The 16,572-nt window shown below is 35.6% G+C and overlaps 2 long non-coding RNA genes across 2 annotated transcripts in view; one reads left to right on the top strand and one right to left on the bottom strand.

Moving 5' to 3' along the window:
- The window catches only part of LOC110260015 (uncharacterized), a 645,415-nt gene that overhangs the window by 597,161 nt on the left and 31,682 nt on the right, over positions 1 to 16,572 (top strand). The window lies entirely within an intron of this gene.
- Positions 1 to 16,572, bottom strand: part of LOC146404806 (uncharacterized) — a 36,414-nt gene that overhangs the window by 17,319 nt on the left and 2,523 nt on the right. Inside the window, exons 2-3 of the long non-coding RNA XR_014841971.1 lie at positions 9,481 to 9,629; positions 698 to 903 (exon numbers count right to left, since the gene is read on the bottom strand). This is a non-coding gene — a long non-coding RNA (uncharacterized LOC146404806). The remainder of the gene's footprint in view (positions 1 to 697; positions 904 to 9,480; positions 9,630 to 16,572) is intronic.

Here is a 16,572-nt window from a genome sequence, read left to right as displayed (position 1 = left end):
ATGAGCATTAGCCAAACTCCTTTGTAAACTGTGCTTCTAGTTTCAGGAATTGCTCTTGAAAGAAAGAGGTATAGTTTTTGAGAATAAAAATCTCTGGTTTGCAGTAGTAGAGGTGGCCTCACCTACTCTCCTGACATCTTGGCATTTGGATTTGCTCATGCAGCAGGGATATGATTACCAGTTGTGAAACATGCATTCTGAATAATTGTGGGATGTAAAAAAACAGCTTCAGTGTTTTAAGACTGCTAACATCTTAAGGTGGAAGTACTCAGTTCTTTCATCTAAGAGATCAGTATGCAAGATGCTGCCATGTAGTTATCATCTTTGATAAAATAGTATCCAAATAACATTTTCATTTTATGAACTTGACTTCTTTATTAAGACCTCTTCCTAAGTGTTACAGAAGAGTTTTGAAGCATGTCGTGAATTTAATGATTCAGGAAGAGTTTGAGTAATTGTTAATATCTCACAGATAAATAAGGGAGTTTGAACATAGAAAAGTTATATAACCAAAACCACAATGTAGTCAAAAATTTTTCCTAATATGAATTCAGAATATTATGTCATAACTTCTTTTGCTTGAGATCATTAGACTTATTTATTGCATCTAAATTATTAGGAATTTAGGTTTAAGAGAGTTAACTACACTTCTATTACTATCCCCAACTTCTAATAATGCCCCTTTATCTATACTAACCATAGAAAGAAGGACAAGGAAATCGACCGCAAGGTCTCTCCAGCTTCAGAAGCTGTTTACTGTACAGGCAGCATCAGTGTGGGTGAGAACTGGCAGATATCACAGGAGGAAGGCTGATAAAAGGATCAGGCTCAAGATAGCCAGAGGTCATGGATGCAGTTGAAAGACGTTCTGTACCATTGAATTGATGGGAATGGTCCAGTATCCTAAAACACACCAGGAGAAGATTTTAAAAATGTGATTCTCAAAGGTAAAACCCACTCTATTAAGTGGAAAAGACTTACTTTTTTGCGCAATAGAAAGAAAAGTAAACTTTACCCTCCTAGAGTTTTCTGAACAAACCTAGACAAGTTTTTTCATCCCTTGGGGTTTGGTGGCTTATCCTTGTTCTTAGGAGTTCTGGCATACTGTTTAGGGAAAGGATTCATCTTCTTCTTCACCCTGTGATTGTTGTTCTAAGAAACTTTCTCCTCAGTCCATGGGCAGAGGTTAGTTCATGGCCAGAATCCTAATTTTTCTACCTAAACAAGCTTAGTAGTATACTGTAAAATAGCATACCTTTATGTGGTCTAAGAAGAGACTAAATGTCATGAGGCAAATGTTAAGAAATTTCATTACAGTTTATTAGTAATTAACCAGTCCCCTCGCCTCTTTTGAGCTACCAACATCAAAAGTAGTTTACCTCAAATACCCTTTACTGAAAAAAAGGAACTTCATTACTTTCAATTCAAAAAGGTACTATAATAAAGAAAATAACATATTAGACAGCAAAGAGGGGCACTGGTTTATAGTTTTGAATGAGATTGCAAGGGAAAAAACTGTCATTCTCCCTTCCTGCCACTCCAGCTAGTAGTCAAGGTCTGGCCTCTGAACCTTGGCAGAGACAAGATGGGTATTGCTTTCCTGAGGTAACGTGCAAATGTCAACACCTGACCCTGGCAACTTACATAACTTATTTGCTTGAGTTAGTATTTTAATTTTTAAGAGATGAAAGGAACCCCCCTACCTTCAATTCCTAGGCCAGATTTTTACTCATTCCAAGCATGTGATTACATTTTTGCCTGCTATTACCAAGTAATGGAGTTGTGCACTCAGCAACCAATTGAACACGAGAGATAGGAAATGTCTTGGATAGGCTGCTGCCACCACTTGCAACATCAGCTGATGTCAAGGGCCAACCAATATAGATAGATAGTTAGAATAACCAAAAAGAAGTGTTTAGGATGAACAAAAAATCCTTTTTGCTGAGACTTTATACTGAGAACCAGAATCATTCATTTTCTGGTGGATATGTATCCCTAGCCACTTAGAATGAGCAAATGAGAAGCTCTGTTTCCATGGATTTATGTATGAGCTAATTATTTGAAAGAGCTCATGTAAACAGTGATTGCCAAATTTGAGTAATTGTTAGATTTCAAGCTGATCAATCAGCTATAGTAAGAATTAAAATATTCCATAGGACATGACCCTTTGAAAATTTGTTCACGGGTAAAAGTTGATCTGTATGGATATAAAAATCCACAGAATGTGTGTGTAAAGGAAATTTTTAAAATGAGCAAAGTCCTGCATAGACATTTTTTCAAAGACATACAAATGACCAAAAAGTCTATGAAAAGGTACTTAACATCACTAATAATCAAGGAAATAAAAATCAAAAAGATATTACCAAAAAAGAAAACTGTAGGCCAGTATCTTTGATGAATATAGACGCAAAAATTCTCAACAAAATTTTAGCCAACAGAATTCAACATATAAAAAAGATCATACACCACGACCAGGTGGGATTCATCCCAGGTTCAACATATGCAAATCAATCAACATCATACACCACATTAACAAAAGAAAAGTCAAAAACCACATGATCATCTCAATAGAAGCAGAAAAAGCATTTGACAAAGTCCAACATCCATTCATGATCAAAACTCTTAACAATGTGGGTATAGAGGGAACATTCCTGAACATAATCAAAGCCATTGATGACAAACCCACAGCAAATATAATACTCAATGGAGAAAAGCTGAAAGCCTTCCCACTAAAATTTGGAACAAGGCAAGGAGACCCACTCTCACCATATTCACTGTTATTCAACATAGAACTGAAAGTCCTAGCCACAGCAATCAGAAAAACCAAAGAAATAAAAGGCATCCAAATAGGAAGAGAAGAGGTAAAATTGTCACTGTGTGCAGATGACATGATACTATACATAGACAACCCTAAGCACTCAACCCAAAAACTACTTGAACTGATTAGCAAATTCAGCAAAGTAGCAGGATATAAGATTAACAATCAGAAATCAGTTGCATTTCTGTATACTAACAATGAAATATTAGAAAAGGAATACAGAAATACAATACCTTTTAAAATTGCACCCCAAAAAATCAAATATCTGGGAATACACCTGACCAAAAAGACTTATATGCTGAGACCTATAAAACAATAAACAAGGATATTAAAGAAGATGTAAAGAAATGGAAAGATATTCCATGTTCCCAGATTGGAAAAATTAATATTGTAAAAATGGTCATACTACCCAAAGCAGTCTACAGAGTCAATGCAATCCCTATCAAATGACCCATGACATTTTCCACAGAACTAGAACAAACAATCCAAAAATGTATATGGAACCACAAAAGACCCAGAATTCCCAAAGCAATCCTGCGGGAGGCATAACTTCCCAGACTTCAGGCACTATTACAAAGCCCCAATCATCAAGACAGTGTGGTACTGGTACCAAAACAGACCTACAGACCAATGCAAAGAATAGAGAACCCAGAAATAAACCCAGACACCAATGGCTAATGACAAGGGAGGCAAGAACATAAAATGGGAAAAAGTTTATTTAGCAAGAATTGCCAGGAAACCTGGACAGCTGCATGCAAATCCATGAAACTAGAACACACCCTCACACCATGCATTAAAATAAACTCAAAATGGCTTAATGACTTAAATGTAAGACAAGACACCATCGAAATCCTAGAAGTGAACCTAGGCAAAACATTCTCTGACATCAATCTTATGAATATTTTCTCAGGTCAGCCTCCCAAAGCAACAGAAATAAGAAGCAAAAATAGACCAATGGGACCTAATCAAACTGACAAGTTATGCACAGCATAGAAACTAAAAGGAAAACAAAAAGACAACTTACAGAATGTAAGCGAGAAAATAGTTTCAAATGCTGCAACTGACAAGGGCTTAACCTCTGAAATATGCAAGCAATTTATTCCACTCAACAACAAAAAAGCCAACCACCCAATGGAAAAATGGGCAAAAGACCTGAACAGATATTTCTCCAATGAAGATGAACAGATGGCCAACAAGCACATGAAAAAAATGCTCAACATCCCTGATTATTAGAAAAATGCAAATCAAAACTACCAATACCACCTCACATCAGTCAGAATGATGATCATTAATAAGTCTGCAAATAACAAGTGCTGGAGGGGGTGCAGAGAAAAGGGAACCCTCATGCACTGTTGGTGGGAATGTAAGCTGGTACAACCACTATGGAGAACAGTATGGAGGCACCTCAGAAATCTATAGGTAGAGCTACCATATGACCCAGCAATCCCACTCTTGAGCATATATCTGGACAAAATTTTCCTTGAAAAATACACATGCACCTGCATGTTCATTGCAGCATTATTTACTATGGCCAAGACATGGAAGCAACCCAATTTCCATTGGCAGATCATTGGATTGGAAAGATGTGGTATATATACACAATGGAATACTACTCAGTATTAAATAAAAATAAAAAAGAGCAAAATAATGCCATTTGTAGCAACATGGATGGAACTAGAGACTCTCATACTGAGTGAAGTAAATCAGAAAGAGAAAGACAGATACCACGTGATATCACTTATATTTGGAATCTGATATATGGCACAGATGAACCTTAGCACAGAAAAGAAAGTCAGAGACTTGGAGAATAGAGCTGTGGTTGCCAAGTGGGAAGGGGAGGAAATGGGAGAGATTGGGAGCTTGGGTTAATAGATGCAAACTATTGCTTTTGGAATGGATTACTAGTGAGATCCTGCCATGTAGCCCTGGGAACTATGTCTAGTCACTTATGATGGAGCATGATGATGTGAGAAAAAAGAATGTATACATGTATGTGTAACTGGGTCACCATGCTGTACAGTAGAAAAAAAAATGTATTGGGAAAATAACAATAAAAATTTTTTTTTCTAAAAAAAAAAAATAATAAAAAAGAGAATATCACCTTATATATGTTAGGATGAGTGTTATCAGAAAAAAAAAAAACTAAAACTGTTGCTGAGGATGTGGATAAAAGGGAACTCTTCTGCACAGTTGGTATGAAAATAAATTGGTACAGCCATTATGAAAAACAGTGTGACTGTTCCACAAAAACTTAAAAATAGCACTACCTCAACAATCCCTCTTTTGGGTATATACTCAAAGGAAATAAAATTATAGGAGAGCTCTGCTCCCATATTCATTGAAATAATATTCACAGTAGCCAAGATAGGGAAACCACCTAAATATCTGTTGGTGATAAAGATGTTATAATTTCAGCCTTTACAAAGGAGATCTTGCCCTTTGTGACAATATGGATGAACCCAGAAGACATGCTAAGTAAGGGAAACCAAATGCATAAAAATCTGTAGGATCTCACTTATACGTAGAATTTTAAAAAGTTGAGTACATAGAAACAGAAAGTAGAAAGGTGGCTACCAAGGGTGGGAGTGTAGGAATGGGGTGATGTTGGTCTAGGGGTACAAAGTTGCAGTTATGTAGGATGAATAAGTCTAGACATCTAATATATGGCATGATGATTATAGTTAATACTGTGCTGAATAATAGAAATATGCTAGAAGTGTTGATTGCCTATACACAGACATAAAATGGTAACTATGTTAGTAGGTATGTTAATTAGCTTGACTGTAACTGTAGTAGTCATTTCACTCTGTATATCAAATCATTATGTTGTAGATCTAAAATATATACCATTTTTATTTTAAAAAATTAGAAGGGATGTATCTCACTAAAAGCAATCACTTCTGGTTATCTCTTTGCTCATTTCACCATCTTCAAATCATAGTTCCCCATTTTGAATAATGTATGCTTTTTTTGACATAAAATGTGTAATAAGTTCCTAGTCTAGGCAGCTATCATTGTGATATCATGCTCCTTTGCTGTGCAAAGTCCTTAATTTGTGTGATTGTTTCAATCTAGTCTACTTAGCTTTGCTTTTACATGGAAGGAAATTCAGGATTTACTCTACTTACTACATCAAAGAAAGAAAAGAGGCTTATCAAATAGCACCTTCCATTATCTGTTTCCATTAGGTTTTCATGTGCTTGCTGCAAAACTCAAAATAAGAATGGAAATTTTAAGTAGACCTGGATGGGAGAACATGAGCTTAGATATTGCTGATATGTTTCACCTCAATCTTGGAATTTAAAGATAATAAGAGATCAACAAATTCCTAGAATAACCTATAGCTTTTACATCTTCCTAATACTATAAATATCTAGTCTATCAATCAGATAATAGGAACAAATGAGAGAGGGATGCTTAATTCTCTTTTGTTATTTTCTCAAAGGCAATTGAAATTGAGTTATAAAAAAAAAATCTTGCTGAAAAGAACTCAAGTACTCTTTAAAGTCTTTGAGCTTAAAATGAAAGAAAATCTCACTGGGATTTAGGTCAAAAGCTAAAGTACACTTCAGGAGAAATTAGAACAAAGTATTTTTTCTTCTTTTTTAAATAAAGTAATTGTTAAGCACACAGACACACACAAAGATACATAAACATACCTTTTCTTTCATAATAAGACAAACTTTGAGATTCTTCCGTGTGACACTCTTCCACTTAACATCCACACTCTCGGCCCAGCCTTTTCCAGTGGTTTCCACATAGCATAGAAATTCATACCCCTATAGACCACTGGGGCAAGTATCCTCAGAGTAAGTAGAGCTCTGGCACCCATTAAAACTCTCTAGGCTTGGTAAAAGTGGTCCTGTGAAGACTCCTTTGACACGGTGTCTGTTTTTAGAGCCAGAGCCCAGAGCCATGAGATAGAGCCAGTTTGAATGTCAGTGTTTTTTAAATCATCACCTGTTATGCTCACCCATGTTCCCATTTGCTCCCTCAACATGTCTTTTGTTTCTGTTTTTGTTTTAATTAAGCTTCTGCCTCCTTGTATGTGGCCTATTTTAGGGTTTCCTTTATACAACTCTTTTCTTTCCTGATTGCACATTAGGTGAAAACAAAATAAATGAATATAGTAAGTCATTATGTCACCTCATTTAACAAAATAGTAGAAGGCAACAAAGGATATCAGCTGGAACAGAGATGATTTTGTAAATTTCTTTCAAACGTGAAATTCTGGAAATTTTATCTGGGTTAAAATTCAGAAGCATTAAGTCTACACCCTGGATAAAAGCTATATATTTGCTTAAGTAAATAGGACTTGGGGATGTTCTATAGGAGCATCATTTTACTTCTGAAATCAGACATTTCCTTCTCCCAAACACCTTGCTCTTAACCTCATGATTTCTTTTTCAAAGAAGAACATCCTTCTCCCAGTCACCCAGGATTAAAACTACAGACAGATTTGACTGCTAATTCCTTCCCCCTTACTAAGTTGTCAAGTCTAATCATTCTACCTATGTGATACAATTTTCTGCTATCTCTTCCTCTGTATTTCTACTCCTCTGTTTGAGATCTCCCAAGATCTTCAGAATAATGTGTAAAATCTAACTGACATATAATGCTTGTCTTCTTTCAGTCCAGCCTTTCCAGCCTATTTAGGAAGCAAATGCTATGTTATTTCTTTCATCTAGGCCTTTGCTTTTTCTTGTGCCTGAATACCCACCTCTATATTTTCTGTCTGTTCAGCCTTCACTCATCCCTCAGATGGTAGTGTGCAAATGCCTCTATGCTGGAAATCTTTCTGTTTCCACAAATGGCAATCATCCCTCCCACTTGTGAATTCCTATGCTCTTAATTATGTTCTCTCTCATCTCCCCTCTCGCCCCTCCCTTCATCTGTCATCTATTTTTTTCCTAGTAGACTGTAACATCCTTGAAGGTAGAAACAGTGATCAATTTGACTTCATTTTTTATCATCTTCTGGAATGTAAATAGATATTCAATATATTTGGGTAAAAAAGTATATAGCATTTTAGTGCTAACACTTTAATAGATAAATTGTTTATTGATGCTGCCTAAGTAATAGTAGATCCATATGGGTGGGAATAATTAGCATATCCAGATGATGGGATTTTACCCTGTTTTGTATTGTCATTTATCTGACACATTTGTCATAAATGCCCCTAGCTGTACTCTGGATCAAAAAGATATAAATCTCTCCTTTGAAAAAAGACATTAATGTGTGATGAGAGGCAGGTAAGGTAAGGTGGCAAGAAAGGAGGCTTATTTCTTGTTTCACATGTCTAGTCAATATGACAACCTCATTAATGCGTTAAGCTAGCCTGAAATGGCTTTTTCAAGTGCTATGTTATTCACTGTAGATGTTCAAAATCAGCATTCAAGTAGTCTGTTCACACACCTGATTCATACCTGAAGCAACTTTCTTACTCCCTCAGAAATGACCAGCCAACCCAGTAGTGAATTAATAAACTAAAAGTTTCTTTTAACAGATTTTTGCATTCATTTGCAAGTTCAGTGAAAACTAAAAAATCAATTACAGAAAAGGAATTTAAACCAAAATTGAAAGAAAAGGGAAGAATATAAAATGGTTCACTTTTGATTAAATATGACATAAAAGCAGGAGGAATTTTTAAAAATAAACTCTTATCCTTTGGCAAGAGCTGTTCCTCTGGTAACGTTGCATTCTCAATCAGAGAACTGCCAATGGCTATTTGAAGAAGAAAAATAGGAAAAGGAACTTTTTACACAATAAAAAAATAATATTTGTCACGGACAGTTTATTAAGGAATATCATTTCCAGATGACTCCCTTATACAGAGTAATAAAAATGATTTTAAAAATTAAATAGGACCCTTGCAAATATAAGGCTTTTCTGTAAAGACAGACTATCAAAAGCCAGGGTTCACCTTCAGTTAAGGATATGAGCTAGAGAAAAACAAAAGTAATAGAAAGAACTTCAAAGTCCAGTGATACTTGGTGGCAAACACTGAAAGTTTAACTGGATATATGTTTACTATATTAATGAATCAATAATGAGCTCTGAGTGTTGCTTGTATTTATGTACTTCTGTGTTGGCATCCTGCACCCAAAATTTCAAATCAGAGAAAATAATATCTTTGAAAAAATTTGTATTATCTTTAAAGCCAAACAGTAAGAAAGAGCTAAGAAGGAAAGAGACAGAAAAGTCTAGAAGAAACCCAAATGCTCTTTTGCAAAATACATAATGGTTTGCTTGCAAAAGAGAAAAGCAAGAAAGTACAAAGTAGAAGGTTAACATCTGCTGGCAGGGCTGAGAAAACTGCAGGTCAAATGTTTAACCCAGGTAGATGGACAAAATTATGCTTCCGTCCCCCAGTTTATGTGTTAAACCCTAACCTCCAATACAACTGTATTTGGAGATAAGGTCTGTGATGAGGCAATAAAGGTTAAATGAGGTCTTTAAATGTGGACCCTATCTAATAGGATTTTTGGCCTTACAGCAAAAGGATGGCCTCTCTCTCCCTCTCTCTCTCCCTCTCTCTCCCCCCTCCATCTCTCCCTCTCCCTTTTCTTCTCCCTCTCCCTCTCCTTCACCCTCACCCTCTCCCTCTCTGTAAGGAAACAAGGAGAAGGTAGCCATCTCCAAGTCAAAAATAGAACTCTTACCAAATTGGCCGGTACTCTGATCTTGGACTTCTCAGCTGCCAGAACTATGAGAAATGACATTCTGTTGTTAGCCACCCAGTCTGTGGTACTTTGTCATGGTGTCTTGCGCTGACCAATCCATCCAGATAAATTGTCACTTTGCTTCTAGCCTTAAGAAGTGAGAAATTAAAGATTCTTCCATCATTCAATAAATGTCTTTACCAAGCTTCATTGTTACTCATTGTGCTGGGTGCTAGGGTTTCAGTGATAAACCAAAAAGCCGGGTACCCTATCTTTGAAATCTCACAGCTTAGTTGGGGAAAAACACATTATTTTAAAAATCACAAAAATATGTAATTATCAGCTATAATAAGTGCTTTGAAGAACTAAGAGGAGCTGTGGGCAGGAAAAGAGGTAAGGCCTAATCCATTCTGAGGCCAGAGCAGGTTTCTCTAGGGAAGTGACATTTGAGCCAAGAGAACAATCATGGTGAGTTGATTTGGCTGAAGAAAGGCAGGAAGCTGAGGGTGGGCTGCCACAAAGGGAGCTTAGTAAGCTAGGGAAATGGCCCATGCAAAAGCCTCTTGGAGGGAGTGATGCATTTGAGGCACTTCTCTCCTTGCTTATCTTCATGGATTTAATCACTGAGTATTATGAATCAAAGTATGTGAAATGAAAGCAGCTGAGAAAGTGAAAGTATTTTCTGTGTCAGGAAAAGCAAAGTGCCCTTTCTTAACGAAGAAGGAAATAAAAGCAATCTTAAATTCATTAAACATATCCTTGGAACTCAAGGATGGTGTTGAACCGTGAGGCAGTCAGTAGCATCTGAAAAGGATGCCAAGTGGAGACAAAAATGAAATGGATTCCCTCGAGTTTTCTTGCTCTATCTGAGCTTCTTAACCCAAGTGGTCTGTGTTGTTGCCATAGGTACATGTTTTGGCAAAAGAAATCAATGAGTTAAAATAAGAGTGAGAACAATGATAAACTTGATTTGTCTCAGTGTCCGACCTCTCTAGAACAGGACTCAGTATTCCTGGAGGAACTGAGAGAAGAAATGAAGGGTGCTCCCCAGAGAAGAATCTGCTTGGTCCAACTCTACTATGCCCAGCTATGCAACCTGTTGCTATGCCAAGTTAATAAATGAAGCCTTGGAGCATTTCCTTCTTAGGGCCTGACTGGCTGTGCTTTGGGGGAGTGGAATGAGATCATGCAATGGTTTCTGCAGTGAATGAAGATTTCACTAGGGAGACATGTCAGGGAAAGCAGTGATTCAAATCTAGTTTCGTGTTACACAGACAGACACATATGCTCTTAGGCACTTTCTTATTCTGCCGCAGATTAAAAATATAGCTCAAAATATGCCACTAAGGCATCATTTATTATTTTGAGGTTCTACCTATCTCTTCAAATTCATATATACCAATTAGGGTAAGTGTGATCAGTCCTTTAAACCTAATGTGAGATAATTTCTTAGATGCTTTCCTGAGATTTTGATGGGAGGAGGGCACTTGGCTAATGAAATTTAGAGGTTTGAAAGCTGAGGAGGCTTAGATCATCATCATATATGCAATAATTTTGAGCAGAGGCAGGTGTAATTCCATCCTTCAATATTCTCAGCCTTATCTTCTCCCAGTCCTTTAAAAATAATTGCAAGAAAGTTTTTGTGGCTGATGTTTTGTTTGTAGACCTATTCTGGAATATTAACCTACTTTACTTTCAGGATCAGACTATAGTTCCTTTTCAAAAAGTCAAAACATTCCTTATTGGAGACTCTTAATGCTTCTGAATTTGAAGCATCCAAAAAAAGAAATGGTATGGGGGACAGAGTAAGTTTTAGCAGTTTTATTTGCAGCTTATCAATCAGCAGCAAACAGCAAAAGTGAAAGGGGGCCCTGTCTCTGAAAATGGACACCCAAGAAAGCCAAGAGACCGAGAGCATATTCAATAGTACAGAGTAGCAGCAGTGAATGGCAAATCCATTCCATGGCCCACTCATTTCTGTCTGCACTTCATTGACTGAAAAAAATGAACATTCTGTCTCAACCCAATGACCAGAAGATACTCATGAAATCCTCTATTTTAGCATCAGTATATTAAGTACTTGAAAATTAGGTTGCTAAAGCAAATCAGCACATGGAATGACAAACACAGATGAAAAGTGAGAATTTAACATATTTCGGGCCTGACTTTTTATTAACGATAAGTAATTCACTTAAGAAAAGTCTGCAGCAGCCTACTAATAGGGATTAAGGAGAATCACCTGATCATTTTGCTTGGCTCAGACCAGGTGCCATTGCTTTTGATAAGTCTCTGATCCCCCTTCCTCTGCCCTGTCTTCAGGCAGAAAAAAAGCATGTAAACTAAAATCAAGCAGGCAACTAAGATTTACTGGCCATATAGATGACTATGCTTCTTCTTTTTAGCTACTTAGAATATCATGAGATTTATCCTTTAGAAGCGATACTTCATTAAGGCCCGGCTAACTCCTGTCAAACTAACTATATCTGTGCCCTTTAGAAAAATTATTTTGAGCCTCTGACCTTCAGGGTTTTTACCTGAAAAATTAGGTAGATAATATCAAAATGTCCCTGAGCGCTCTAATCATGTAAGAGAAATATATTTATTCAATCATAATAAAGGGCTGATTGTGATAAGTGCAGAAGTAGCTAACATTTACAGAGTTATTAGTGGGTTTGCTGCAAAAACCTTGTGAGAGGGTCATCTTCTCATCCTTATTTGACAGATGAGAACACCAAGGCTCAGAGATGTCAAGTGACTTATCCACAGTTGCTCAGCTGGTCAGAGGAATAACCAGAACACAGTTTGCTTGTATCTCTTTCCACAGTCTGTGTTCCTAAAGAATAGGAAACTGCTTAATGGAACTAGTGTTATACTATAAAGTATAAATTAGGATTTAGGCATGCAGTGATGGTTAAAGGAATGATTCTTAGTATTTCATCAGTTTAACATCATGGAAAGCAAATTGTCATTGGAAATAGGAATTTTGCATTCAAGTGTCAGCTTTGCGACAAGCCTTTACAGGAAAGGTAAAAAAAAAAAAATTTCATTTGCTTTCACAAACCAATGACTCAAGCAGGAGATAGGAAACTAATGTTGTGTGATGCTGTGTATTAAGTACTGAAGTTCTAGAAGAAATAATATTCACAGCCAATGCCTAGAGTTTGGGCTTTAAAATGAAACATCATCCACTCACTTGCATAACTCAGGGTCATGGAAAAGAAGGTGGTGGATGGTGTTAAGAGTCCAGTTTGTGGTAACTCAAGCTTTTTCTTTGCATTGTGTGATTCTTAATGTCAGAATCTACCCTGGGCCAGGCTTCTGATTTTTTTTTTTTTTTAATGTTTACCAGAATAGTGTCACAAAAGTTTTATTTACATTGACTTTTTTTTTTCCTTTGAACAGCAATAAGCATTCACTTGCACTAACCCTAAAGAAGATATTACTGGAAACTAATTTCTAAGAATCACATATTGAATCCCTCAATACCATTAATATTTGTAGTAATCTCTCTTCTCCTATCTTGGGTTTCTATAATTCTGAAAATGTGAAAAAAAGGGAAGTACCAAGTGCAGACACTTATTTCTTCTCCAGAAAAAAAGGGGTTCCTAGGAGAGAAAAGGATTTATTCATTAAAAATAGAATCTATTGTTCTAGGAAGAGTGTGATGAGATTCTATTTAAACATGCCACCTTTTCCCTTCAAAGAGAGGAAAGGGACTTGATGGCTAGTGAGGAACAAGAAAAAAAATGAAGTTCTCTTTATATTTCCTTTTAAAATAAATTATTAGGACATAAAAGGGAGATTTCGTAGTATCCAGGTTAAAAGAAGACATAAATCTTATTTTTTAACAATGAATGTTCCAGTTCTAAGGTAGAATAAATACATGCCACCCTATCCCTCCCAAAAGTGAATGCAACTCTGCAGACTCTGAAATGCAAGAGGAAGAGAAATTGGGGAAGGAATTGAGAATTAAAAGTACAAGTAATCTGGTGTTAAATCTGTATTTTTCTTCTTAGCCTATATTCGAAGACAGCACATGTCTCCAAACTGTGCACAGAGTAGAGACAAAAAGACCTCCGAGGTAATCCCTTATCTCTCTGGTCTGTGAGGGAGGGGAGACCACAAAGAGTAGGGGAAATTTCCTGTTATTTTTTTCCCCTTTTTTCATCAGCTCCTGTTATGGTAAGTACACAGCACAGTGAAGGTCCCAAATGTCCAGTGTTCTCGACAAATAACCAAGAAGGGAAAGGAGAACTTGGACCTGGAACATATTTAGAAAGGAGCAAAGAAGAGGAAGCTGGAGAAAGGGATATAAAATTGTGTATGAACTCATGAGCTCCCTTCTGAGCCCATGTATGCATGAATCTGACCTATACCATTGCCTTTGAGAAAAACCTGTGGGGTATAGCACAGTCCAGATCTAAGATTGGCCCCTGGGTTGCATACATATCAGGACAGATAGAAATTGCACTGCAAAGGCTTTGAAAACAACTAAAGTTAAAATGAAAATCCAGAGAATACAGTTTGAAACTTCTGGCTAAAACTTAACTGGGCTAGCCACTTACTGTAAAAATAACAACTATATTCTCCACAAACTTTAATCAAGATCTGCACCTCATAGGCTATATTCAAAATAATCAGTACATAATCAAAAGGTAATCAAGATTAAAAGATCTAGGAAAGTTTGACAAACTCTCAAAAAGACAACTGACAGACGCCAGTCTCAACTCTTCTAAGATATTAGACTTAAAGACTTAAAAGTATCTCTCCTAATCATTCTACAAAGAATAAGGGCAAACACTTCTGAAACAAATGGAAAAATAGAAAATCTCTGCAGAGAAATGAGAGATTTTTTTTTAAAGTATTTTAGAACTGGAAGCTAAATAAATGAAAAACACACTAAACAAATAAGAATGTTCACTGGATGGACTCAGTGGTAAAACTAATGAGTCAGTAAACCTGAAGATAGATCAATGAAAATAATCTAATCTGATCAAGGGAGGAAAAAAATTAAATGGTGAACAGCTCCTCAGGCACATGTGGGACAATATAACAAGGTCAAAATTTGGTGTCCTCTGGGTGCCATAAAGCCCTAAAGAAGAGTGTGGTATAGAAAAATACTGAAGAAATAAAGGCAGAAATCATCCCCAATTAGTAAAAGGTATATAAATTTAGAGATTTGAGAGGCTCAGTAAAAGCTAATCAGAAAAAAACTCAAAGAACTGTAAACCCAGATATATTGTAATTAAACTGCTGAAAACCAAAGATAAAGACAATCTTTAAAACAGGCAAAAATAACATTTTCCATAGAGGATAACAAATATTTGAATTGTTACTGATTTCTTGGAACTATAGAGACCAGAAGGTAATAGAACATTTTAAAGTTCTAATATAAAAGAATGAGTAACATAAAATAAATCATGTAGTGTAAATATTCATTAGGGTTGGAGACAAAGGTATCCTCATCTTCAGATGGAGGAAAACTAAGAAAAGTTTTCACCAGCATATCTAATCTAAGAGAAATGCTAAAGCAGATTCTTCATTAAAAAGAGATGATACCAAAAGGAAACTTGGAAATTTTACTACTTTTAGAATGTAAGAAAAGTAACAGAAATGCTAAATATCAGAGTAGATATTATAGACTTCCTACCCTCATTTTAAATTCTTTAAAATATACACATCAGCAGAAAACTAAAATTGTATAATTGTGTTGCAGAACGTGAATGATTTACATATTATGTAGATAATTACAATTAGAACTTAAAAGAGGAAAGAGTAAAGAGACATATTGTTTTAAGGTATCTACATCCCACTTGAAGTGGTAATTTTTTAATTCTAAATAGACTCTGAACAGTTTAATGCATATTGTGATCCCTAAAGCAATTGCCCTCCAAATAAAATTACACAAAGATATAGTCTAAGAAAACCCTACAAATAAACAGTACACCAAACAATGTTATATTTATGGCATGTTACTATAAATTAAAAGTAAATACGTACACACATGTGCAGAACTTGTGCTCCACATGACTTTTAGGTTGAATATAATGGTTATATGGGTTATTATTCAAAACTCATTGAACTGTATTCTTAAATGCGTGCAGTTTATTATATGCTAATTATGCTTCAATAGAGGTGATTTTACAAATAAAAGCAAAAGAGTACATACACACCAAGAAAAATATAGCTGTGGTTCTAAACAGTGCCTATTAATTTCAGCTACGTGAAAAATAATACCTAAAATTGTAATTTGCGAATTATTAGTTATTCAAATTTCAGGCATAATTTCAACTCTAAATATGTTATATAAGATTCTAGAAAATAAACATATAATAAATTGTTCTGTACCCTTAGTAGAAAATCCCAAAGTGTTCTTTATCTTCCTTGAATATAATTTATTCAGTTAGGAGCATTAGCTACATTCAGATGTGTTTAAGTGTCTGTGAGTTGTAAAAGTATTTTGAGTGATCTGCAAAGTATTAAAATTGGTACTTATTTTGAAAATCCTACAATTAAGATTCATGCTATATGCACATTGGACAAAAAATTAACAGTTAAAATATTCGATATCAAATGAACTGAGCAATACAGGCAGTAAGTACACAATGCTGTTGTTTATGAAGGAAAAATCAACAATCAGTGAGTTAAGAATGGCAAAGCCAGAGAGGTTCCATGGAGGTATGTGTGTGTATATGGGCCAAGTGTCAAAGACTACATAGGGTGTTTTCAAATTCTGGGAGCAACCATGACTATGAGTAAGCATACAAAGTTTCCCAAAATGGGAAAAAAAAAGAAAAAAAGAAATGTAGCTCACTTTGAGTTTAGCAAAGAAAATCCAAAAAATAGCATTCAATCCAGCCAAACTATGTTCTATGCACTTATGCACTTAGAAATCGAAACATATATATCATTAACTAAAGGTGATGACAAAGAACTAAAATAAATTGAGTTCTTTATTGAGTTTTATTCTGTCCCTTTAGTACTTCAGGGACTGAAAAGAGTCTTTCTTCATCTCCTTTTTTTTCCTTTCTTTTCTTTTTTGTATTTCCAGGAAAAAAAAAAAAAAAAAAACACAAAAAATAACTATTTTTC

This window comes from Sus scrofa, chromosome 3, assembly GCF_054392235.1.
Source record: "Sus scrofa isolate SSC_HxYL_T2T_F1_AM1 chromosome 3, Sscrofa_HxYL_maternal_Yorkshire_Landrace_v2.0, whole genome shotgun sequence".
NCBI classification, from domain to species: domain Eukaryota; kingdom Metazoa; phylum Chordata; class Mammalia; order Artiodactyla; family Suidae; genus Sus; species Sus scrofa.
This window is presented reverse-complemented; position numbering and strand designations above follow the sequence as displayed.